This window comes from Chionomys nivalis, chromosome 21 (assembly GCF_950005125.1).
Source record: "Chionomys nivalis chromosome 21, mChiNiv1.1, whole genome shotgun sequence".
NCBI lineage: Eukaryota > Metazoa > Chordata > Mammalia > Rodentia > Cricetidae > Chionomys > Chionomys nivalis.
The window spans coordinates 35,172,854-35,200,195 of NC_080106.1; the positions used below are offsets into that span (position 1 = coordinate 35,172,854).

The window sequence follows — 27,342 nt, forward strand, 5'->3', positions numbered from 1 at the left end:
AGGTGTCGGATTATAGAGAGCCAACACATGGGTGCTAGGAATCAAACCCGAGTCCTCTGGAGGAGCAATCACTCCAGATGGCTCAGAATCACTGAGCCATCTCTTCAGCTCCTTGATTTAATTTTTGAGATGGAGCCTCACTTTGTCACCCAAGCCCTGACTGGCCTCAATAATTCCCCTGCCTCAGTCTCCCCATGTCACCATGAACTGCTACGGTGAATATTTTCAATGCCATGTTTTGGGCTTCATTTCCTGTAAAGAGCCTCTCACACACATCTTATATACACGCCTCACACGTGATGCAGACACACACATACTTACTTCGAAGCCAGCAAACCTGAAGCTCAGAGAGGCTAAGTCATTGATGCAACACGGAATTGATCTGAACCTCAGGTTTCCAATGCCTGCGTTACAAGGTTAAGTTGGAGGCAAGAGGCAACTGAGGCAGCTTCAGAAGCTTGTGGTTGTTAGTGACTGTGTCATTCATTACCCAGGGAGGCTGCTCCATTCCACTTCTAAGCCCTGCTCCTAGGCAGCCAGGCCTCTGCATAATTGGTATGGCACAGACCCCAGCAGGACCCCAGGGAGTCATTGAGTGCACAGTGGAAAGCGCCAGCCACTGATTTCACGTGCTTCTTGGTAGTTAAGAAAATACTGTCTAGCCCAGCAGGCTCTGGACCCTTTCACAGGCATCATGAGAGCTGCTGCCTGAACATCTGGGTCTGATAAAGGGAGACCCACGTGGGCTACCCTGCCCCCTTTCCCATAACTATTTCCGCACATACCCTTGAAGCTCTGTGCGTGTGGCTGCTCCTTTCTTTCCTTTCCCAAACATATGGATTCCCAGCTCCTATTTCAAACTCCAGTGCTGGGCTGCTGTAAACTCCCCGAAGCTCTCAATTTCCTTTTTCCATTGCTCATTCTTTCCCAAAGTGCATGAAAAAGCCTCTTTGAGCTCTGCTCCAGCTTCCTTGTTTGTGAGAGAGAGGGGCAGAGAGAGCAGTTTCCAATCACCAAGGTGACTCTCCAAAGAGCATACCTCAACAGCCTGAGAGATGGCGGTGCGTGTGGGGACCCTGAGGTCCTCGGCACAGGAAAACCTTGACTCCCCCAAATCATTCACACTGCAGGAGGTCTGAAGCCCAGCCATCTGCTCCCTCTGGCAGGCTGAAACTTCCCCTTTGAAAAATCACTAATGGAAGGAGGTGGGGGGCAAGGCGTGGCAGGGTTCCCAGAGGGTTACTGCTGAAGTGGGTGTGTCATTTGGGCAGCCAGGGGCAAGCCCTTGCCTGCCTCTTACCCTGTGGCCTTCTGCATCTTCATCTAATGGTAACTTTCCCCTCCAAGAAGACAGAGGCAGTTCCCTGCACCGCAACACCAGACACAGCAGCGGTGAGGGGGAGGATGGAGACAGGATGTGCAAGCACCAGGGCCCCTGGGGACAGAAGGGACTCCTCCCAGACAGAGGTCAGGAGGCCTCGGATGCCCTCTGGGATTCAGCAGGCCCTAAAGATGTCTGGGGGTAGGGTAGGATAACAGATATAAAAGGCGGAGAGCTGGGGTAGGGACTAGGAACAAAGTGCTTCCAGCAAGGGGCACGGTATGTAGGTTGGTTTTTGTCAACGAGGCACGGACACATCTAAGAAGGGAATCTTCTCATTAATTAATTGATTTTTTTTTTCTTTTAAAGTCAAGGTCTTACTATGTAGCCTTGGCTGGTCTAGAAATCAGCATGTGGACCAGGCTGACCCCATGTAGACAGCCTGCTTCTGTCTCCCGAGCTCTGGAACTGAAAGTGTACAACATGTCGTGCCGGAGAGGCAGTCTTAATTGTAAAAAATACTTCTATCAGACTGCCTTTCGCAAGTGTGTAGAGAAGGGGGTTTTCTTGATAAAGGATTGATGTGGGAGGGACTAGCTCACTGGATATGGTGCCATCCCTGGGCAAGTGGTCCTGAATGGGATGAGAAAGCAGGCTGAGGAAACCATGGGAAGCAAGCCAGTAAGAAGTGTTCCTCCTTGATCTCTGCTCCTGCCTCTAGGCTCCTATCTTGAGTTCCTGCCCTGACTTCCCTTGGTACTGGAGTACGACCTGAAAGTTGTAAGGTGAAATAAACCATTTCCTCCCCAAGTTGCCTTTGGTCTTGGTGTCTATCACAGCTATAGAAACCTCACACAGGCAGCAACTTCTGTGCCAACAGCTGACTGTCACTAGGGAAGAGTGGGCGCACTCTGCTGCCGGGTCCCCCAAAGCAGGACAGCGCATGACATCTCCCAGCTGGGGAACAGATCCCGAATGAAGGAGATTCCAAAGGCTGGCATGATGAGCCGAACCAAATCAAATTGTATAGCAGTCTGCACACTCTGGAATACCCCACCATTTGTTGGCTGAGCCAGGTGCTGAGTCTGCAGGGCTTCAGGGAGTCAGAGAGTACAAGAGAGAAGAGGCCAGGAGGAAGTCAGAGGAAGCACACTGCTGTGTGAGGAGGTCCTCAGCATCAAGCTGGGAAGGCTGGGCTCCTCACTGGCCCCAGCATGAAATGCTTTTCACACTTCTGTGATTTTTATTACATAGTGTCTTTGCCAGTGGGTGCCAACCAGTGACACCCCCACTCATCAAAATGCTCTTCCGCTCCCAAGCCAGTTCAGAACACTTCCTTTTAGCAGGAGCAGGAGGCGTCACCAACCTTTGACCGACCACACTGGAGGTGACTTAAAGGTCCCTAAGATCTGTCAGCATGCTCAGCTAAGTGATACCTTCTTTCCTTGCACACTCTAAGAAGTGACCAGTAACTGCATATTTGAAGAGATGCTTTCCTGTTTTGGTTTTGCTCTTTTGAGACAGGTTCTTGCTATGCAACCCAAGCTGGTTTTAAACTTGAGATCTTCTAGCCTAGGCTTCCCAGAGTACCAGAATTACAGGTCTGTACCACAGAAGGACATGAGCTATTTTTAAAAAGAAACAGAATGGAGAGTTGGTGGCACACACCTTGAATCCCAGTACTGGGGGGGGGGGGCAGAGACGGGCAGATCTCTGTAAGTTCAAGGCCACCTGTTCTACAGAGCGAGTACCAGGACAGGCTCCAAAAGCTACAGAAAAACCCTGTCATGAAAAAAAAAAAGAAAGAAAAAGAGAAATAACAAACAAACAAAAACAGTTTCCCATATCTGAGAGAATAAAGAAGAAAACCAAAGCAAAGAGTTTGGAGAATCACAGATTAAACTGTTAGCTGCTGCTGCATCTCCTTACTCTTCTCCTCCTTTAACAGTGTTTAAGATCAAACTCAGGACCTCATATATGCTGGCCCAACACTCAGGGTTTTTTTGTTTTTTTTAAGTCCAGGTATCTTTATAAACTAATACATCATAAAGTCATAAAGCAAGGGTTTTTGTTGTTGTTGATACTTCTGAGACAGGGTCTCACCATGTAACTCTGGAACACACTATGTAGACAGGCTGGCCTCAGAGATCATCCTGCCTCTGCCTCCCTTCCTGAGTGCTGTTATTAAAGGTGTGTAAGCCACCATGCCCACATAGAAGTTTTCGCTTATTTCTTTGGCTTTTAAATTGGAATGGGGCTAGGATGGAAAGTGGAGAAGAGGGAGAGAGAGAGAAAGAATATTAATGAGCACGGGGACGAGGGCGGAGGGGTACACTGTGGTGGTATAAGCAGTGGGAAGAGGACAGGTCGATCCCAACTAGTGACTGACAGCCTGGGTTATGTAGGGAGACCCTAATTTATGGAGGGGGTGGCCAGGTAGTTGTGGTGGCACATGCTTCATCCCAGGACCCAAGAGGCAGAGACAGGTAGAGGCAGATCTCTGAGTTCTAGGCCAGCCCGGTCTGGTTTACATAATGAGTTTCAAGCCAAGCCACCCAGGGTTACATAGTGAGACCCTGTCCCCTTGTCATCCCTTCTCCCCACCCCTGCCAAAAAAAGAAGAGTCCTAAGAGAATGAGGCAAAACCATATGCCAGGAGGCAAAGGTGAGTTACTTCCTTATCGGCGTTATTTTTTGCCTTTTTGCTGCCAGGTAGACAGTCTTAGCTTTGCAATTCTCTGTATGGTAAAGGACGAGAAAGACGAGTTGGAGGAGATGACAAGAGGTGAAATTTCACAGCACGGGAGAGTGTGTTGCACAAGTGTCTGCCTTCAGCAGGGAGCACGCAGGCATGTCTGGGTGTGGGCACGTAGGTATTACAGTCCTGGTTTGTCTGTAGGCCACTTGGGTAGAAGTGGTGTTTCTCATATTTCAGTAAATGCCCCCTTCATGACTCTGGCAACCCACTGCCCATTTCCCAACTCACTGCTGTAGTCAATGGATATGTGTTTGAGGAGCAGTTTTATTATTCAGCACTATGATCTACAGTGGAACTTGAAGCAATGGTGGGGCTCAGTGGTACAATCGCCTGGCATGCATGAGAACTGAGTTTGATCCCTAGCACTGCCAAAATTAAACAAAAAACAAACAAACAAACAACAACAACAACAAAAGAAAAAACCTAGGCCTGATGGTTTACAACTATAATTCCAGCTACTCGAGAGGCTAAGGCTAGAGGATCAAAAGTTCATGGCCAGCCTGGGCAACTTAGCGAGACCCTGTCTCAAAGTATGAAAAGTAAAAAAGAGGGCTGCAGACGTAGCTTTAGAGATAGCGTGCTGGCCTAAGATAAGCAGGGCCCAAGAGCAGTCCCCGGTACGGTGGAAAGGGCTGAGGAAGAAGTTTGTCCTCAGGGGCCCCCAGATTAAAAAGAAGGCTGACAAGCTATGGGCGCAGTCACACAGCAGAGCAAGCACTCTGAAAGAGGAAGCAGAGAGGACCCAAGGGAAGCTGGGTCTAAAAGGCAGAAGGGAGGAGCTGGGGTTGCATCCATCTCAGCTGACATCAGAAAGATGTCCTGGGATAGGACAGGTAAAAAGGAAGAGGAGCGGATCTGGAAAGGAGACAGCGTAGACCAAGACCCAAGCTCTGCCTGGGAAGGATTTGGGGGAGTTCTGGGGTCAAGTAGAGCCATCATGGGAGTGGCTATCAGCCAGGCTGAGAACATTGTCAGATTCAAAAAACTTAGCTAAAAGCATTTTAAGAAAGTCTCCTGAATCAGGCAGTGGCATGCGACCTTAATCATAATTGTCATGCTAACACAGAGGAGGCAAGGGAAGGATTGTGAGATCTGCCCCAAAGAAAGACACACAGACACGTACACACTGGTGTGCGGGTGCGAACACACACACACACACACCACAGAGGCGTGTTGTGAAAAACCTCTAATCTCAGAAGTAGAGGCAGGAACTCAAGGTCATTCTTGGCTTCTTAGTAAAGTCAAGGACAGCAGAGGATGCAGGAAACCTTGCAACAACCAAACAGAAGATCAAAAGCAAGGAGTCTTGAGACAACTGACCATTAAATTCTCTTTTACAAAGGACAGAGGACATTCAATCATTTCTTGCCACCACACCCTACTAGGGAACACAAATGAGGCTGGCTTGACCCACCCTCCAGCCTTCACTTCCTTAGGATTATAAACGCACACCTACCTCATATTATTATTGAGATGAGGTCTCAGTAGGCCCAAACTGGCCTCCAACTGGCAAAGCAGCAGAAGATGACCCTGAATATCTAATCCCCTTGCTTCAATTACCCAGTGGGCTAGGATTACAGGCATACATTACCATGGCATATACATATATATTCCCAAGACAGGGTTTCTCTGTGTGTATCTTTGGAACGTGTCCTGGCACTGGCTCTCTAGACCAGGCTGGTCTTGAACTCATAGACCCGCCTACCTCTGCTCCCAAGTAAGTGCTGGGATTAAAGGTGTGCACCACCACCGCCCAGTTAAATGTATATATATGTTAACTGGAGGAAACTGAAGTCCACAGAAGTATCCAGGGTTATCAGTTCTTCCATTCTTTCTGCACTCACTGACACAACTACCTGCCTGGGAAGGCTTGAACTAGATGCTGTGGTTCCACCAGGGAGGAAAACAAACATTTCCTATTCAGGGGAGTCAGCCTTCAACCAATTGAAATTCTGATTCGGATCCCAGAGCCCTTCCCAGCACACAGAACGGCAGGTAGGCTTTGTCATTACCAGGGGCTAAGGGGGGTGGGGTGGGGTTGTGTCTTCTTGCTCTACCACCCCCACAGCAAACCAACCGAAGAGCAGAGTAATTGTTATGCAAATGTTCTGTCAAGATGAGGTGCGGAAAGAGACCTTGCATAGCTCTCTGCTATAGAGATTCCCCACGTCTCAGGTTTGCTCCCACCTGGACGCCATTCAAGGCCACTGGGAGCTTTTCTCAGGCCACCTTCACCCCCTGTGAATGCCTTTGCAGTCTCACCTTTGACTAGTACCCCTGCTAAGTACCAATGCAGGCGAGTAGAATGACGATAAATGTTTAAAAGCCAAAGGAAGGGGGGTTGGAGACAAATTAGAGAAAGGACACTCGACCAACTTTTACTGCCTACACAACCTTGCTGGGATCCAGGCCTGGCCAAGATCAGAGATGCCTGGCAAACCCCACCCTGACAGATATCCCGGAAAGCTGCCTGGGAGTGGCTGGTGCTTGTCCCCAGAGCCTGGGCAATGTTATGTCCTGGGTAACTACAAGTCACACAGGATGAAAGCCATGACTGAATGTCTGGGGCAGGGTGGGAGGCCTTGCCAGGAGGTGGGGGTGGAGCAGGAGCAAGGGAGGAGGGGCGGAGCCTTGACTGGTTTTGCGCAGACAAATCTCTTTTTTTTCCAGACTGGAAAAAGCTGTTTGGGCTGTGCGCATTTGTAGAGAGTCACGGTATTTACTACGCTTCCTGAATCCACAGATTGCTTTTTGTCATTCAGTCAAACCCAGCTTGTATTTTTCCTGAGGAGAGCTGAACAGCCAGTGGGGGCTCCTCCCCCATGTTGTGTTCAAAGGCACATCATAAGTGACTTAAAAAGCCCCCCCACTCACATGGACAGCAGGGGTTGGTGGGGTGGCATGCTGTAGAGACAAAGACCCAAGTTTAGACAAACATTGTCTCTCCCTTGTGCACACAAACTCTATTTTCCCATCACACACACACACACACACACACACACAATACCAATAACCAGTTCCAATACTTTACGCGTCTCTTTCTTATCTGCATTGTTAAGGGCATTAGGTGGAGTCAGAAATAATGAGATAGTTAATTTTTGAAAATGCTTTCTTGCCAAAATGTGCCTCCCACAGAACCCTAATAGTAAATGTGCGTATGTGCATTTTCCCATGCCAACGAATACTCCAACGCTAACTACCCCTACAGTGCAATTCAATTCTAGTGCTGACTACCTCGAGTTGGTGTAAGAGCCCGCAAGTGAAAGGCTCAGTCCCAAAGACCACCCATATACTTTAGAAACTTCTTATGGGTCCTGGACTGGTGGTCCTCAGAGAACGGTGTCCCAGGCCAAGTCCACAGCAAGATACTGTCTCAAGAAAACAAAGAGAGTGCTGGAGAATTGGCTTAGCAGTTAAGAACACTTGTTGCTCCTGCAGAGGACCCGAGTTCGAGTCCCAGCACCCACTTGATGGTTTGCAACAATCTGTAACTCCAATCCCAGGGAATCTAAAGCCCTCTTCTTGGGCACCAGTTCACATGCAATCAGGCAGGCAAAACACTATAATACACATACATAATATATCTAAAAAGTATTTTTTAAGAAAAAACAAAACAAAACAAAGAGAAATAGATGTACTCCAAGTGCCCATTTAGAAACGAATAGGTAAGCTAAATTCATACAGCACCTCTAACATGGAGCAGGGCTTGCATGAGGGTACAGTCCTGAAATCCTAGCACTTGGGAAGCAGAGATAGGCACACTTGAGGCTAGCCTGGTCCACGCAGCAATCCTGTCTCTAAAGAGATAAATAATGCCAGGTGTGTCAGTGCATGCATTTAATCCCAGCAGTCAAGAAGCAGAGTCAGACCGATCTCTGTGAGTTCAAAGCCAGCCTAGTCTACACAGCAAGTTCCAGGACAGCCTGGGCTACACAGAGAAACCCTGTGATGAACTGGCCTTCCTCTATCTAAGGTCTGAAAGCCATTTTTATAGTGAAGACAAACTAAGTTCATTGCTGTTTATGATTGGGCTATGCCCTACCTGTAACCTTAACTACAAATGGTTCTCTACTGCCTGTTCCAGGAAACAGCAACCATGTCTTTGTTTCAGAAAGCTGTTATGACCATCTTACAAACCCAACCTTTGTTTCAGAAGTTGATTATAATCGCCTGTTGTTATGACTACCCTGCCGTGGCTACCTTGTTATGTTCTGCTTCTGTAAGACTACCTGTTTACCTGCCAAATCCCCCATTTGGAGACACCCCTAACCCCCGAGCAATCAATCCATTGATGACCTCTTGAACCCCACCTTAAGGGGAGACAGCCATGTACACAATAAAGAACACTTGCTTTAATTAATTTGGCCATGATTATTAGGGTCAGTTAACACCTGTCTGGGAAAAACAAAACAAAACAACAACCAAAAACCAAACGAAACCAAGCAAAGAAATAAACAAATATCCTTCAAGTTGGCTGTTTGGCTAAACACACTTCTGGAACACAGGGAAACACTGTACTTGTGTTTGCCAACTTGTCATAAAGGACAAAAGTCAGCAAGAGCCAAATGAAAGGGATACACCGGACAAGTAGGCAGTGAATAGAGCCTTGCCTTTCTCTGCCCTGCTTCATTTACTCCCTTGTTCCCTAACTCTCCTCCTTGTAGACTGTCCACAGGACTGACTTATCAGAGAGAGCAGGCCAAGTCTTCTGGAAAGTTCTAAACCTTGGGTCCAGACTGGCTTACAAAATAAGACCTTGACTCAAAACACAAAAAGACACAAAAGCAAAGTTGATGTAGTAGGTGGTGGTGGCGCACGCCTTTAATCCCAGCCCTAAGGAGGCAGAGGCAGGTGCATCTCTGCATTTGAGGCCAGCCTGGTCTACAGAGTGTGCTCAAGGACAGCCAGAGCTGTGTAAAGATGTTTCAAAATTACAATACAAGAAGTAAAAAGCCAGCCACAGTGACTCATGACTGTAACAACCTTGGCACTCTAGAAACCAGGTAGGAGGAATGCTACAACCTGAGGCCAACCTGGTCCGCATGGTGGGCGCTAGGCCAGCCCAAAGAGAAAGACAGATAAAAAAGAGAGAGCAAGCAGGAGCGTGAACAGGAGGCATGTCATAGCTTTCCTTTCTGAAGTAGAAAGGCAGGGATGGGAAATGTGTTTCGGTTGCCATGGAAATGGGAATGGGAGTTGGTTGGGACTTGCAGTAGCTGCAGCTGGGGTGAAGCAAGCAGCCTGGGAGCTGGCCCTGTGGTAGAGGGGGCTTCCAGCTGCGGATAAGACAGCAGGCTTACCTGGAAGGAGGAGGTAGGAAAGGAGACAGACACTGTCTCAGACTCCGGAGCTCATGAATTCTGCAGGCATTAAGAGTGGCACAGAACAGGCTGTGTGCCTCGGTGCTATATAAGTATCCCACAGGCCTGGAAAACAAGAAGCAAAATAAACCCAGGGCTTGGAAAAGAACTGAAAGTGTGTCTGCTGTCACAAAGCCCCAGACTGGAGAGTGACAGAGGATGCCTCCCGGGTACGGGGACTGGCGGCACTCTGTCCCCAGCAGTCTTCAGACAGAGCTCTGTGTGGCAGAGGGCACCAGGTTTGCTTCTTCCTCTGCTCTGCTATTCCTGTGGCGGGTAGGAGGGCTCTACCGTGCTGGGTTCTGGGGGCTTCTCAAGGACTTACAGCTCTGACTGCTCCCAATAGCCTGTGCTGGGAAGATGTCTTAGTCTCTGCAATCCCTTTGCTGGTCTACCTGAGGCAATATTTGCTATCCATTCCTATCCCAGAAAGTGAAAACTCCCTGCTGTTTCTTGTAATCTGAGCTGGGGCGGGGAGGGTTGCTGGGATGACTGTAGGATATAAAGGGACTCAAGCCTGGATTTCTCTCTCTCTCTCTCTCTCTCTCTCTCTCTCTCTCTCTCTCTCTCGATAGAAAGTGGTCAATTGAGATGGCTCAGAGCCTGAGGACTTGAGTTCAATCCCCAGACCCATGTGATGGAAGAAGGGAAGTCTCCTGCAGATTGTCCTCTGGTCTCCATTCACTCCTGCACAATATCACCTTCCCACCCCCCCAAAAATGAATACATGTTTTTAAAAAGAGAAGAAGAGAGTAGCTGGGGAGTCAGGGGTGTGAGTAGTGGAAAAACACTTGTCTAGCATTCCTAAAGCCCAGGGTTCCATACCCAGCACTGAGGGAGAAAGGAGAGAGAGAGAGAGAGAGAGACAGACAGACAGACAGCAGACAGACAGATGGAGGGAAGGAGAGAGAATAAAGATGAATGAGAATTTATTTACTATGTAGGCAGGCTAGTCCTGAACCTAGTCTCCTAAGTAGCTGGATATCACATATTAGAGCCATTTAACCCAGTTTTTCCTTCCTTCCTTCCTTCCTTCCTTCCTTCCTTCCTTCCTTCCTTCCTTCCTTCCTTCCTTCTCTCCTTCCTCCTCCTCTTCTTCCTCCTTCTCCTCCTCTTCTTTTCTTCTTCGACTCTCTGGGAGTGTCTCTGGGTCTAGAAGAAACTGTTGAGTCTCTTGGTAGGGAAGCAAGACTTGTGTTGGAGTTGCAACAGCCGTCAGGCAACAGGAACTTGATCTTGGTGTAGTGGAAAGGCTTGATGGCCAAGCAGGCAGCACTTGCCCTCTTCAGTCTCTTCCACCTTCATTGGCACGGTGCCAGGCAATGTCTTGGTAGCATTGTGTGATGGTGCCAGTCATGGTCAGGTCCGGGTACTCATGGTACACATTGTGTGTGCCACTGAGGGAGTCACAGTGTAGCCAGATGCCGAACTTCTCTGCACACAGCAGCAGCTTCTCAAACTCCTGCCCGCAGTATACCATCTCCCCTGATGACTTCTTCATCTTCTTCAGTGGTGACAGGAAGTACCAGAAGCAGGACTTGGCTACCACATGGTTGGTTGAATGCAAAGAGACGCATTTGGTACAGTGGTGGTTCGTGGCACTTTCGGAGTGAGAAGGCAGCACCCCATACCACCTTGTACTCTTTTAAGTGTGTCAAAGCCTTCATGGAGCTCCATCTGCATTTGCTGCCACCCACAAAAGGAAGGGACCCATTTCTTCAAAGTTACCTGGCATCCTCTCTTCTCTTAGTCTCTATGCGCATATAGACACACACACACCTGCAAACTCTAATGTGGGTATATCACACATATGTACCACTGCATCCCAAATTAGGAAGAAATGGAAAGACCCCTATGTTCCAGACATTGAAGACTTAATATTGAGTCTCATAAAGATAAGAACCATAGCTGGGCGGTAGTGGCTCACACCTTTAATCCCAGCACTCCAGAGGCAGAGGAGGGTGAATCTTTGTGAGTTTGAAGCCAATCTGGTCTACCTAGTGAATTCTAGGACAGGCTCCAAAAGCCAAAACCTACACAGAGAAATCCTGTCTGGAAAAACCAAAAACCCCAAACAAACAAACAAAAAACCAAGCATAATGTTTTGCTTTGATGCAGTTCTAACGATCCAGTCACAGGAGAATGTGGCAATATTGTATTATAGAGTCACAGTACTCAGGAGAATGTGGTAGTATTATAGAGTCACAGTACTCAGGAGAATGTGGTAGTATTGTAGTCACGGTACTCAGGAGAATGTGGTAGTATTATAGAGTCACAGTACTCAGGAGAATGTGGTAGTATTATAGAGTCACAGTACTCAGGAGAATATGGTAGTATTATAGAGTCACAGTGCTCAGGAGAATGTGGTAGTATTATAGAGTCACAGTACTCAGGAGAATGTGGTAGTATTATAGAGTCACAGTACTCAGGAGAATATGGTAGTATTATAGAGTCACAGTGCTCAGGAGAATGTGGTAGTATTATAGAGTCACAGTACTCAGGAGAATGTGGTAGTATTATAGAGTCACAGTACTCAGGAGAATGTGGTAGTATTGTAGTCACGGTACTCAGGAGAATGTGGTAGTATTATAGAGTCACAGTACTCAGGAGAATGTGGTAGTATTATAGAGTCACAGTACTCAGGAGAATGTGGTAGTATTGTATTATAGAGTCACAGTGCTCAGGAGAATGTGGTAGTATTATAGAGTCACAGTACTCAGGAGAATGTGGTAGTATTATAGAGTCACAGTACTCAGGAGAATGTGGTAGTATTGTAGTCACGGTACTCAGGAGAATGTGGTAGTATTATAGAGTCACAGTACTCAGGAGAATGTGGTAGTATTATAGAGTCACAGTACTCAGGAGAATGTGGTAGTATTGTAGTCACAGTACTCAAGAGAATGTGGTAGTATTATAGAGTCACAGTGCTCAGGAGAATGTGGTAGTATTATAGAGTCACAGTACTCAGGAGAATGTGGTAGTATTATAGAGTCACAGTACTCAGGAGAATGTGGTAGTATTGTAGTCACAGTACTCAGGAGAATGTGGTAGTATTATAGAGTCACAGTACTCAGGAGAATGTGGTAGTATTGTAGTCACAGTACTCAGGAGAATGTGGTAGTATTGTATTGTAGAGTCACAGTACTCAGGAGAATGTGGTAGTATTGTATTGTAGAGTCACAGTACTCAGGAGAATGTGGTAGTATTGTAGAGTCACGGTACTCAGGAGAATATGGTACTATTGTAGACCAGTAGAGAAGGAGAGCAACCTAGAAACCAACCCTTGCAGGTTTAGTTAGACGATTTCAACATGACACCAGAGCTCCCAGGAAAGGAAAGTCTCTTAACAAGTGACCTGGGAAACTAGACATCCACACACCAAAGACTGACTCTGGACCCTGACTGCCAATCACACACAGAAAAGAGTTCAGACATGCTGAAGGCCTGAATCTTAGAGTAGAAACTAAGCCCCTCAGAGGAGAATGAGAAAAGGCTTTATGGCATAACATCGATGATGGGTTTTTAGACACACCACCGAAAGTACAAGCAAGAGAAGAACAGACGAGATGCACTAAAGCTTCACCACCCAAGCCAGGTGTGGTGGCACACACATTTAATCCCAGCATTCAGACAACAGAGACAGGCAGATCTTTGAGTTCAAGGCCAGTCTGAACTCAAGGCCAGAGTGAGTTTCAGAAGCGCCAGGGCTGCACAGAGAAACCCTGCCTAGTAAATAAATAAACAAACACATAAATACATAAAAATAAAAAATAAAAGCTTCTGTGTCAGCTGTGGGTGCACGATTGTAATCTTAGCACCTGGAAAGCCGAGGAAGGAAGACAGTCGAAAGTTTGAAGCTAGCCTGGGCTACAAAGTGAGTTCCAGGCGGGCCATCAATGGCTACAGAATAAGACAATCTCAAAATAAATAAAAATAACCAAATACGACAAATAACAAACTTGTATATTTCAAATAACAGGAAGAATTGAAAAGGCGGCTCTAGGATGTGGGTTCAACTAACTGACAAGGACCTGATAACCCAGAATTAGGACAGAATTACAAATCGACCACAAAACACCCAGCCTCATTAAAATATGGGCAAATGAAACTGAGGAGATAGCTCCTTTAGGTTAAGTTCTTGCTCTGTACACAGGAGGACTTCACCTGAGTCTGAATCCCTAAAACCTATGTAAAAAGCTGGGCTGGTAGCCGGGCCGTGGTGGTGCGCTCCTTTAATCCTAGCACTCGGCAGAGGCAGAGGCAGGTGAATCCCTGTGAGTTCGAGGCCAGCCTGGTCTACAAGAGCTAGTTCAGGACAGTTAGGTCTGTTACACAGGGAAACCCTGTCTCGAAAAGACAAAACAAAAACAAACAAACAAAAAAAGCTGGGCTGGCATATACCCAAGCATAGTCGGCTCTGGGGAGGTGGAGACAGAAAGATCCCTGGGCCAGCTAATCTAGCCAATTGGTGAGCCCCAGGGCCAGTAAGAGACACTGTCTCAAAAAATAACCTGGAAGGCTGTAAAGATTGCTCAACAATTAAAAACGCTGCTTGTTGCTCTTGCAGAGAACCCAGGTTGAATTCCCAGCATCCACGTCCTGACTCTAACCACATGTAACCCTTAACTCTGGGAAATCTGATAGACATATATACCTGCATACACATAAAATCAATAAATCAAAAAAAGAACAAGAAAAAAATTGAGGAGGATTGAACAAAATATTGAAGTCCACCTCTAGCCTCATATGCATAGACCACACACATACATACGCACACACATGCATGTACCCACATATACAATGCCACATACACATGTACATACACACACATGCATGCACCTAACACACACATACCGTAAAACAGGAGCAAAGGACTCGAACAGCTACATCTTCAAATGAGAACTAAGTACCTGAAAAACAGGCTCAGCGCCAGCAGCGGTGTAATGGCACTGTGTGACACCTGAAATCATACCACTGAGAGGAGACCCTCTCTCAAAACACCAAAAGAAAAGAGATGCTCAATATCACTAATCCACTAACTGTGAACTAGAAAAACAATACAACTGTCAACAGGTAGGAACATGGCTCTGACACAGAACACACACCTCGTACAGAGAGAGGACTCCCTAGGCTCAGGCCCAATAACCACCTCAACAGAACTAAAGGGGTAAATTGTGTGACTTGTATATTTTTACCACCAGAAAACTCACAGCTACACGGAGACTAATGGAAGTGATGCAGGGTCTTTTGTCTCATCAAAGCTCACCACAGGTGCCCAGCCCACAAGTTTGCACCAGGAGGTCAGTGACAGAACTCAGGAGAGAGATGAGAGAGGAGCCTTGCTCAGAAGGGAGGCTGCCAGCCCTGGCTGTCACGGGGTCTGAGGTGGCAAATGCTGCTTGGCTCTGGGACAGTAAGTGTCACGACAGATGTGCTGGTTCTGGTGGGTTTGAGGAGACAGGGACGAACAACGGTATGGATTGGTGGCGGGCCACACCAAGCAGGCAATTTATCTGTCAGAGTGTGATGAGATGAGAAGGCAGAAGGTGGGTGAGAAGGCAGGAAGGGAAGGAAGAGGAGGTGACCAGAGAGGTGGTGACTCACTGTCACGAGAGTCTTGTCACCTTAGAAGGAAATCTGGAAGAATCTGCAGGCCAGACTAACACTGGCAACAAGAGATGCTGATATGGGCCATGATACGCGCATGGCACTCAAGAGGCTTCGGTGGCGGTGTTGGTTCTGCTCTTTAGCTGAGAAAACCAAGCCTCAAGAGGTTAAGTAACTTGCTCAAGAGCACAGCCAGGCAGCGAGAGTGGATCTGGGGAATGAACCAGCCCTTACAGGGGCTTCAACATCAATTCGTTTTAAGAAATCTTTCAAAGGGCAACGATGGTAGAGTACTCTCCTAGCATGCCAGAGACCTGTGTTCAGTCTCCAGAACCACAACAAAAGAGTCAGTGTTTGGGCTTGGGACTAACTAGGATGCTGACTGAAGCCTAGCGCCATCGCCACCACCACAAAAATATGAATGCTGGTTTATAACAAATATATCATACAGGATGTCATTGTTATAGTAATGCAAGACGTTGAAATACGGGGACTTTAAGGTTATATGATAACTCTGGACTAATGCATCAATTCTGTACATTTAAACTATTTTTAAAAACACATAAATTCTGGGCCAGTGGGTAAGGAGTTTTCTGCCAAGTCTAGAAAAATGAGCGCCATATCTGAGACCCACATGGTGGAAGGAAGGAGAGAACCAACTCCACAAAGGTGTCTTCTAGGGACTGGAGTGACGGCTCAGTGGTTAAGAGCTCTTATTGTGGCCGGGCGGTGGTGGCACACACTTTCAATCCCAGCACTTGGGAGGCAGGTAGATCTCTGTGAGTTTGAGGCCAACCTGATCTACAGAGTGAGTTCAGGACAGCCAAGGCTACACAGAGAAACCCTGTCTTGAACCCCCTCCCCTCCCCACAAAAAAAAGTTCTTACTGATCTTGCAGAGGACCCAGGTTTGTTTCCCAGCACCCACATGGTAGGTTACACTGGTTCCAAGGGATCAGATGCCTTCTGGCCTCTGTGGGCTCTTGCACAAATGTATTGCACATAAACTCAAATAGGCACACAAAATCAATTAATCAATCTTTAAAAAGGTAACAAAGCCAGGCATGGTGGCACATGCCATTAATCCCAGCACTCAGGAAGCAGGGACAGGCAGAGCTCTGTGAATCTGAGGTTAGTCTGGCCCACACAGTGAATTCCAGGACAGTCAGAGGGACAAGACCCTGTCTCCACAAAAAGGGTAATAAAGTAGTGTGTGTGTGTGTGTGTGTGTATATGCGTGTGTGTGTGTGTGTGTGTTCTATTAAAAACAAGTAAACTTGGGACTAAAGAGATGGTTCAGTGGTTAAGAGCACTTGCTGCTCTCCCAGAGGACCAGAGTGTGGCTCTGAGCATGCACCCACACCAGCAAGTTCACAACTACTGTGACTCCAGCTTTGGAGGATCTCACTGTTTTGCACACACCCACAGGCAGACACAGATGCACCTACACATAATTAAAAATGAAAATCAATCCTTGAGACAAACAGACGAAAGGCAAATCCAGAAGCTGTCCCCGCACAGGTCTGGTGGAGCTGGACTGAAGCTGTGCCCACCTTACCTGCCGACTGGCAGAGGGCCACAGTCACAGCTAGGAGTCTGTGTGCTTGCCCTAATCAGGCTCCCGGAGGTCAGGAACAGTGTGTGCCTCTTCCACCGGACTGGCAGCCTTCTCAGGGTGAGAAGGAAGCTTCCCTTGTTAAACTGGGCCACCTTTCTTCTCAGAGGGTTCGCGGAGGCTGGGAAGCCCCAGAGCTCCACGTTCTTTTTCTTTTCCTTTTGGGCCAGTCAGAGAAGAAGAAGCTGTGCCAGCATGTGCTTATTACTCTGCTCTAGTGATGGAAGCCAGGGCTTCAAGCATGCTAGACAAGCGCTCTTCCAGGGTGCTATACCCCGACCCTGAGCACCCTCTAAATTCAAAACAATAGGAATTTGAATTCTCTGTTATGTATGTCTGTCTGGTGTCTTTTTATTTTGATACAAAGTCTTGCCCTATACATGAACAGGCTGGCCTGAAACTCATGATCCTCAGGCCTCAGCACCCCAAGGGCTGGGAATATAAGAGACCACCACATGTGGCTAAGAATTGGCATGGCAAAAGCAATATTCAAAAGCAGCAAACTAAGAAAGAGTTAGGCCTGGGGGGTTCCATCCTTAGCACTGGAAAAAAAAAAAGAAATTCTATGATGTGTCTATGATATGTCAGTTGAGTATCTAAGTGTCATTTCTCCTGCGGGCCTCACTGCTCTCCAGTGGTTCTCGTACACCACTCCTAGGTCACAGCTGAACAAGAGCAGCCATCAACAGTTTAAAACTTCCATGGACTGGTGAGATGACTGAGGGAAAGCGCTGGCCATGCAAGCCTAAAGATCTGAGACTGAGCCCCAGAACCAGAACCAAAAGGTGGCTCACATCTGGAACCCTAGTCCTGCTGGGAGATGGAGACCAGAAACAGCCTAAAGCGCCTATCACCGCAACAGAAACCAGAGAGACCCTGTTTCAGCAGCAACGTGGATGAGAAGAACCAACTCTGCAGAGTTGGCCTCTGACCACCGCCCACACATGTGGCCTGCACATGCCTGCACACACATACACACAGGCTTACTTGCTCACAAACAAATAAATTGAAAATAAAACAACAAAAAACCCTCCCAACCCCCCCTGCAACGCTGCCATTTCTACAGTAGAACAAAGCATACATCACATTAAACTGTTGCTGCTTCATTTTTTGGAGACTTATGTGGCAAATCTGGTCTGAACTCACTATAGCCAAGGATGACCCTGAACTTGTGATCTTCCCACCACCGCCTCCCAAGAGCTAGAGTTACAGACATGGTTTTATGGAGTCCTGGGGATGGAACCCAGGGGTCTGTGCATGCGAGGCAGGCACCGGAACGGTTGAGCTCCATCCTCAGCCAGCAGAGTACTTCCTGACTCTATGAAGCTGCTGCTTGGGGTTATACATTTGGTTAAAATGTGTAATTTTCCAGTGGAAGCCACACACACAACATCCATGGTTACTGATCTGCAAAAGTCCTTAAGGACGGGACAGGATGTGTCTCGGGACAAAGCTGGCCAAGCAAGGCCTGGAAATCAAATCAAGGCTTAACAATGAGAGAAGGGAAAGCAAGCAGGCAGTCTGCATTAATGAAAGCGGTGGAAATCACAGGCAGACAGAAATAACATGGTAGATGCTCGGAGGCAGCGCCAGGGGACTGCTCTCCGAGAGCCTGGGTTGTCTCATGCTGTCCAGGCTAATGGCAGCTCTGGAAACTTCGTTAAGCAACACAGGCAACTCTGAGGTCTGGCCAGAGCTTCCAGGAAGTCTCTCTTTCTCCTTACCGCCACCCTCCTTATTCTTTTCCCCTGTGTGTTGAATGCAAATGCTCACATGTGTGTACATATATGTACAGGAATGCCTGTCTATGCATGTGCCTGTGGAGACCAGAGGTCCGCTGTGCTTGACCTCTTCCTCCATTGTTCTCCACCTTATTAATCTTAAAATTTATTATTATTATCATCATCATCATCAGGGGGCACATGCCATGGTACCATGTGGAGGTTAGAGGGCAGCTTGTGGAGTCAGTTCTCTCCTTCCATGCATTACATGAGTTCCAGGGCCTGAATTTAGGTTATCAGGCTTGGCCTGGCTGGGTGCCTTTACCTGCTGAGCCACTTCAGACCCTTCCTGCCTTATTTACTGAGACAGTGTCCTCAATGAACGTGGAGCTTGAAGTAAGCTACAGAGATCTGCCCATTTCCGTACACACACACACACACACACACACACACACACACACGAGAATGTCTGTCTGGCTTTTTATGTGGGTGTGGGTATCCGAACTCTGATCTCTGTCCTTGCACTGCAGAGCCGTGACTCATGGAGCCACCCACCTCACTAGCCCCTTTAGAAAGCTACTTTTGTTAAGGCTTTTCAGGCTGGTACTCAAGAGTAACAGGAAGGAAATCGGTCTTAAATTGACCAATCATATCTGCCACAGGCACAAGGATGGGGAATTACACCAGGGGAGCTGCAATCTTGGACTCCTCTTAGAGGACACAAGCATCTGGGGCTCTCCTGGCTATGAAATCGTTTATCTTGCTCACCTTGGTTTGATTCCATGAATACCAATCTTCTAACTAGAGCGCGCCCTGTCATCCGGCTTCCCCGCTGGGGAAGGAATGTGCTGCCCGGTTCACAGAAGGGGGTCAGGCTGTTTTGCAGTTCTCTCTCCCATTGTGATTTAATGTTCCTGCTCTGACTTCCTCCCCAGCCTCTGCTGGTCTGATTATCTCTGACTGCACTAGAGAGCCTCCACTCCTGGCTTGCAAAGTTTCTGACTACCAACCTCTAGCCCTGTGTGACGTGGACCAAGAGGGGTTTCTCCCACAGAGGTAAACAAGGCTCCTTCTCCTTTCTAAAGGTGACCAGTATGCTGGGGACTGAAACCAGGGCCTTGCCCGTGATAGGCAGGTGTTCTACCACAGAGACGCTCCCCGGTCTTGCTTCCCTTTTGACTTGACTAAGCAGCGAGCCTTCAATACATCTATCACCCAGCCCAGGATGAGTTGTTGGACAGCTGAAAGAACAAATCAATAACAAAACCAACACTGTAAGTTTAAGAGAAAATAAGGAAGAAGGAGGCCCTGTGCTTGGGGAAAAGTGCCAATGATGACGAACAGAACAAACACAGCAGCAAAGATCCAGAAGAACCGGGTGTTCTGTCCCCAAGTGGAAATCAGGACTGGTGTGACAGAAATCAGAGAGGCTCCAGGAGAAAGCACTACAGCCAAGAGGTAGCAGATACAGAGGGACAGAGAATGAACGAGGGGCCCACCTGGTGGCACACACATGCAATCCTAGTGCCAGGGTGGCAGGGGCCGGACTGTTACCTCAGGTTCAAAGCCAGTCTGGACTACGTCATGAGAAGAAAAGGGGGAGCACCACGGCTCAGCATCATGCCTTAGAGCCCAGCATGCAAACCCAACAACCTGATTCCATGGTGGAAGGGGAGAACCAACTGTTCTCTGGCCACCACCACACATGCACAGTGGTGATGAAAAAATTAAAATAAGGGGCTGGAGAGACGGCTCTGTGAGTGGTTAAGAGCAGCGGCTGTTCTTCCAGAGGTCCTGAGTCCAGTTCCCAGCAACCACATGGTGGCTCACAACCATTAGTAAGGAGATCTGGTGCCCTCTTCTTCCCTAGAGGCAGACATGTAAACAGAATACTGCATATTAAAAAAACAAAATCAATAAATCTTAATAAAAACCAAAATATATAGAATAAAATAAAGCCACAGTGGTGAGGCACGCCTTTAATCCCAGCCAGGAGGCAGAGGCAGATGGGTCTCTGAGTTTGCGATCAGCCTGGTCTACAAAGTTAATTCCAAAGCTTGTTCCAGAACAGTCAAGGCTACACAAAGAAACCCTGTCTCAGAAAAGGAAGGAAGGGAGAGAGAGAGAGAGAGAGAGAGAGAGAGAGAGAGAGAGAGAGAGAGAATTTATAGTCAGGTATGGTGGTGCAATCTTTTAATCCCAGCACTTGGGAGTCAGAGCAGAGATAGACAGATCTCCATGAGTTTCGGGCCACCCTTGGTCTACATAGCTGAGTTCCAGGCCAGCCAGGGTTACATAGTGATAAACTGTTTCAAAACCAAAATTTAATTTAACAATTTTTTTAAAGGAGTAACTTTTTTCTTCAGTTGTAAGAGAGGAGAGGAGGTGAAGGGGAAGGTAGAGGTGAGAAGGCCTCCCGTGGCCAGGCTCCCAGAGGGCAAGGGAGTGAAAGGAGGAAACTTTCTAACTTTTCTTTCTTTCCTTGCCTTTTATTTCTCCCTTCCTTCCTTCCTTCCTTCCTTCCTTCCTTCCTTCCTTCCTTCCTTCCTTCCTTCCTTCCTTCCTTCCTTCCTTCCTTCCCTCCCTCCCTCCCTCCCTCCCTCCCTCCCTCCTTCCTCCCTTCCTTGCTTCTCTCTCTCTCTCTCTCTCTCTCTCTCTCTCTCTCTCTCTCTCTCTCTCTCTCTCTCTCTCTCTCTCTCTCTCTCTCTGTGTGTGTGTGTGTGTGTGTGACAGGGTTTCTCTATATACCAGGCCTGGCTGTCCTGGAACTCACTTTGTAGACCAGGCTGGCCTCAAATTCACAGAGCTCCACCTTCTGTCTGCCTTTGCCGCCAAGTGCTGGGATTAAAGGTGTGAGACACCACCGCCCAGCCAAAGACCCTTTTTTAAAATCACATTTTACTTCAGTTATTCAAGTATCATTTTCCCTGTTCTTTTGTTTTCTCAGTTCCCGTGAAGAGCAGTGCAGCACTGGGATTAAGGCTGGCGATGGGCTCAGGAGCAGAAGAGTGGCGAGCATTTCAGAGGCCCTAGGTTTGAAAATAGGCCTGATGGCCCTGGAATTGCAGCTGCTCCAGGAGCTGAGTCAGGAGGATTCCAAATTCCAGGCCTGCCTTGAAGACCCTATCTCGGAAAATGTTTAAAGCCCCAGCTGGCGTAGATTAATAAGAAACCAGTGGCCCACCATGCCTGAGGCCCTTAGGGCAGTGGTGGCAGGGGAGGGGGCGTGGCTATGAAGGTGTTAACCTTCACTTCTAAAGTTAGACCACCTGAGCTCACCCCCAGGCTGTCCCTCATCGGCTCTAACTCCAAGCAAACTTTTGGTTTCTTTGTTTTTTTTTTCCAGACAGGGGTTCTCTGTGCAATAACCTTAGCTGTCCCAGAACTCACTTTGTAGAGCAGGCTGGCCCTGAACTCACAGAGATCTGCCAGTCTCTGCCTCCCAAGTGCTGAGATTAAAGACACGCACTACCACACTGGCTCCACGTGAATTTCTTTAACTCCTTCAACTCTTTTTCTCAGGAATGGAATGGAGCTAACAACAGTATCTAATTTGAATAGTCTTTAATCTAAATGGCTGAAGTAAGGATGAAGTATACACACAAAGTGTTTAGAAGAGTCGCCAGCAGGAACACAGCGAAAGGGGACCTTTTCTGCTGCTGGTGGGAATGTAAATTGGCACATTCACTATGGAAAACAGTATGAAGGCTAGGCACAGACTTACCAAATGGTCTGGCGATTCCAACTAAGTGGAAAGTGGGTGTCAAAGAGACATCTCCGCTCCCATGTTTATCACAGCATTAGTCATGACAGCCACAAGAAAAAAATCGGCCAGGTTTTCACCAGTGAACAAGCACATGAATAATATGTGCTGTGCACACACACACACGCAAATATAAACAAGAGAAAATGTGGTATGTATACTCAACAGAATATTATTCAGCCACACACACAAAAAAAAAGAACAAAATCTTGCTACTTGCTGGGTGTGGTTGGTTACATCTGTAATTCCTGTTCTTGAGAGACCCTGGGCTAAAGTCAAGGCCTGTCTGGGCTACAGGAGACACTGTTGAATTAATTAATTTACTATTTATGGCCATGTGGATGAGCCTGGAGGATATTATGTGAAGTGAAATGAGTCAGAAACTGAGAGACAAATATTACATGTTCCCACTCGTATACGGAAGCTAAAAGAAGAAAAGAAAGAAAGCCCCTAAGATGTTAGTCTTACAGAAGTAGGGAAGAAAACAGCAGTCACCAGAGACTGGTGGCAGGTAGACAAAGGCAGAGAGAGGAGGCTGGGTGGGCACAGGAACAGGGCTGCACAGGAGACACACTTTTTGTGTGCTTGTTTGTTTCAAATTTATTTTTATTAGTTTAATTACTGGTATGTGCATGTGAGTTCAAGGGCCCGTTGAGGGCAGGAAGCATCCGATCCCCTTGGAGGTAGAATTAGAGGCTGTTGTGAGAAGCCCTATGGCTTGGGTGCTGGGGATACAGCCCTGGTGATCTGGACGGATGGCAAGTGCGTTTAATCACCGGACCATTTCTCAAGCTATTTTTCAGAGTCTCATGGTGTAACCCAGACTGACCTCGAACTTACAATGACAATCACAAAGAAATGGTAAGTACTTACAGCAAAATCTAATTTAAACATCATATACTATAAAAGAATATTGAAGTAGTATACCACACCCCATAAACACACTCAATTACTACGTGACAATTTAAATAGCCAGGTGAGGTGACACAGGCCTGTAATCCCAGCACTTGGAAGAATGAAGTCTGAGACCAGTCAGGGCTTACACAGTGGGACCTTGTCTCAAACAAACAAACAAACAAAAAACAAAACCAGGACTGGTTTGATGTGGTGGCACACGTCTTTAATCCCAGTCTTCAGGAAGCAGAGGCAGGGCCTACAGAGTGAAACTTTGCCCCAAAACAGAAAATGATGATGACGATGAAGAAGAGGAGGAGAAAGAACACTGACAAGGTCTGGGGATGGAACGTGGCTTATGGGCGAGTACTTGATTAGTATGCTACATAAGGCCCAGGGTTCCATCCCCAGCACCTTACACAAATAAATAAAATGAACTCTTTCATATTTTTAAAGAGCTCTGAACACAGGGCAAGTACTCCATAGACAGCAGCCTTATTAGCTTATTTATTATTATTATTATTATTATTATTATTATTATTATTATTATTATACTATTAGTTGGGTTTTTCAAGTTTTTCTGTATAATAACCCCAACTGTCTTGGTACACAATTTGTAGACCAGGCTAGCCTCAAACACACAGAGATCTGTCTGCTTCTGCCTCTTGAGTACAAAAGGCATGCACAGCCACTGCCAGCACCTGGCAAATTCTTATACCTCTCATCTTTAAAAAAAAAATTAATTAATTAATTAATTATTTTATATATATGAACATTTTTGCTTGCATGTATGTACATGTACCGTGTGCTTGCCTGGTGCTTACAGATGTTAGAAGAGGGCATCAGATCCCCTGGAACTAGAGTTATAGAGAGTTATGATCTGCTATGTGGGTGCTGGGAACTAAACCCGAGTCCTCAGGAAGGGCAGTCAGTACTCTTCAACTGCTGAACCATCGCTCTAGACTGGTTAACACTTTTCCTTAAGTGACATATGATTTCTATCAGTTAATTTAGTTTATGTTCTTGTTGCACATTCTAAATTTTGGGGGTGGGGGTTGAGACAGGGTTTCACTGTGCAGCCCTGGCTGTCTAGCAACTCGCTCTTAGACCAGGTTGGCCTCAAACTCAGAGATCTGCATGCTTCTGATTCCAGAGTGCTGAGATTAAAAGCATGCTCCACCACCACTCTGCTGCTAATTTAAAAGTTTGTTTATTTTGTATGTTTTGATATTTTGTCTACATGTGTGTCTACCTACCCTGTGTAGGTCTGGTGCCCTTGGGTCCTCTGGGACTGGAGTTACAGACAGTAGTGAGCTGCCTATGGGTGCTGGGAATCGACCCTGAGTTCTCTGGAAGAGCAGGCAGTGTTCTAAATTGCTGAGCCATCTCTCCAGCCCTTCTGTTCCTGCCTCCCTAGGATGGGGATTACAGGCATAGCTACCATTACTCTATTCTGGCTAATTAATTCATTAATTGGATCTCTCTCTCTCTCTCTCTCTCTCTCTCTCTCTCTCTCTCTCTCTCTCTCTCTCTCTCTCGTTTCTCTGATAGTCTTGGTTGTCCTGGAACTCACTCTGTAGACCAGGCTGGCCCCAAACTCAGAGATAGATATCTGCCTGCCTCTGCCTCCCAAGTGCTGGGATTAAAAGTGTGCACACCCCACCCCACATTAACTGGATTGTTCATGTGTACCTGTATTATGTAGGCTCACATACGGAAGCACACCTGTGCGCAGAAGCCCCTTCATGTACATGCCCCAGCTGACCTCAAGTGTCTTTCTGGCTCACTCCCTGTCAGATTTATTGAGGTGAAATCTCTTGCTGAAACAGGAGTTGGCTGATTCCAGCTAGCAGCTTGTCCTGGTCACAAGGTCTTTGTCTCCAGAATACTGGGGATTATGCAAGACCACTAGGCCTGCCCTGCTTTTTTTTTTGTTTTGAGACTGGGTCTCTCTAGGTAGCCACGCCTGGCCAGAAACTGGTCAGAAACTGGCTATGCAAACTAGGCTGGCCTCAATCCGTGCCTTTGCCTCCTGCCCACCAGAACTAAAGGTGTGTGCCACAGCTGGTACCTTTGCCTCTGCTGGACTTAATTCAGAGCATCTCATTCCAGTCTTCTTGCCAGAGTTCACCCAGAGTAATTCATTTCAAAAGCAACTTTGTATTATTTCTACACTTACAAACCCAAGTAAGGCTTCGCCTGTGTGGATAGCAAGTATAAAGATAAACATGATACAATGTTTCTAAGTTGTTCCTTTCCCCCAAGGGTTCAGTTGTTACTGTTACTGTTCGGGATGCCTGCACATGGGATCCTCTTGTCTGAGTCCCTGTATTGACTTGGAAAAGAAGGATACCATCCTGGTGACTTTTGGTTTGTTTCTCTTAGGTGATGGGGATTGTGCAAAAATTGTAATGACTTTAGCAAAGTTATTAAATAATCACATTTACTCCGGCCTGTTAAACACTCCCCTGGAAGAATATTGTCCAGTTAAAACGGGGAGAAGCCAAGAGTCACAGAGGGCTGGGAGCGCAAGCTCTTGGTTCACAAGCTTGGGCCCGGAACATTTTAGCACTTCCAGGAGCCTTCTACTAATTGGCTGCAGTCAGAAAGAAAAATCTGGCGAGTCAAGGAAGTGAAACGCCTGTGTGGTGGAGCACCTGTTCCTCAAAGAGATGAGGCCTGAGGGTGGCAAGTTAGGCAGCGCAGGAGGGAAACCACAGACTGGAAAAGCCCTGCCTATCCCAATCACCATCTCTGGTGCCACCCAAATCATCTTACAAGAAACCAGCCAATGAGAGGCACCCCCAGAGGGCAAGGTCAGACACCCCGTGTAAGCAGTTGCTGTGACTGCCTTGTCCCGTCTCCCCAGAGCACCCAGAGGCTCTGGTGCCTCCCACTTCCTTCTGCCGTAGGTCATTTTCAGGCCACAAAGTATGCCTAACAGCTGCTCGGCCAGATGTGTCTGAGAGGATGAATTCTCAGCAACCCAGGGTCAACGGCAGACTCCAGGGGAAACACCCTAGGCTACCTTGCCTCTTCCCTCTGACCTTCCCTCTGAACTTCAGGCCCTAAAATTCTGGCTCAAGAGCCTACAAAACAACCCTAGCTCATATCTGGACACTGCCCATCCTTGTGTAGTTTGTTTTACTACCTTAAAGTAAAAAATTAAAAAGGTAAAACTTTTTTTTTTTTTTTTGGTTTTTTCGAGACAGGGTTTCTCTGTGGTTTTGGTGCCTGTCCTGGAACTAGCTCTTGTAGACCAGGCTGGTCTCGAACTCACAGAGATCCGCCTGCCTCTGCCTCCCGAGTGCTGGGATTAAAGGCGTGCGCCACCACTGCCCGGCAAAAAGGTAAAACTATAAGATACATTAAAGAACTCCCAGGGCTGGAGAGATGGCTCAGAGGTTAAGAGCACTGACTGCTCTTCTAGAGGTCTGAGTTCAATTCCCAGCAACCACATGGTGGCTCACAACCATCTGTAATGAGATCTGGTGCCCTCCTCTGGCGTGCGGGCATACATCGAGGAGAATGTTATATACATAATAAATAAATCTTAAAAAAAACAAAACACAAAAAACAAAGAACTCCCACACACACAAAAAAAAAAAAAGCCAGGTGGTGGTGGCACACGCCTTTAATCCCAGCACTCAGGAGACAGAGGCAGGCAGATCTCTCTGAGTTCAGGCCAGCCTGGTCTGCAGAGTGAGTTCCAGGACAGGCTCCAAAGATACAGAGAGACCCAGTCTCACAAAACCAAAAAAGCAAAACAAAAAACAAAAAAACTCTATGAAGCCAACCAGGGGGGAGGCACATAATTAGGGTTCTTACTATTTAGGAAGCAAAGGCGGGAAGATCAACTGACCCCAGGAATTTGGGTCAGCTTGCTTAACATAGGGATACTCTAGGGATGGTGGGGTGGGGGTGGGGAGCGCTTGGGGAGCTAAATTTGGTGACATTAGTAGCTCAGTGGTAGAGGTCTCATTTAGCACAGGAAAGACCCTAAATTTGCTCTTGGTTTTTTGTTGTTGTTGTTTGTTTGTTTGTTTTTTGTTTTTTGGGTTGTTTTTTTTTTTTTTTTTTTGAGAAAAGCTTTCTCTGTACAACAGCCTTGGCTGTCTTAGAACTCACACTGTAGATCGGACCTCTCAGACTCACAGAGATCCACCTGCCTCTGCCTCCTGGGTGCTTGGATTAAAGGTGTGCACCACCACCACCTGGCCTGAATTTGTTCTTAACACTACAAAAAAATATTTAAAAAAAAATTTGTTTGGGTTTGAGTTCAAGCCTAGGCTGGCCTTGGACTT

At 47.1% G+C, this 27,342-nt stretch overlaps 1 protein-coding gene and 1 pseudogene across 4 annotated transcripts in view; both read right to left on the minus strand.

The window, feature by feature from the left end:
- The window catches only part of Chd9 (chromodomain helicase DNA binding protein 9), a 216,184-nt gene that overhangs the window by 184,046 nt on the left and 4,796 nt on the right, over positions 1–27,342 (minus strand). For all 4 annotated transcript variants that reach the window (XM_057754378.1, XM_057754381.1, XM_057754376.1 and 1 more), the window contains exon 2: positions 9,380–9,505. The gene's annotated coding sequence lies outside the window, so the exon portion shown is untranslated. The remainder of the gene's footprint in view (positions 1–9,379; positions 9,506–27,342) is intronic.
- LOC130864020 (60S ribosomal protein L18a-like) lies at positions 10,592–11,106 on the minus strand (annotated as a pseudogene).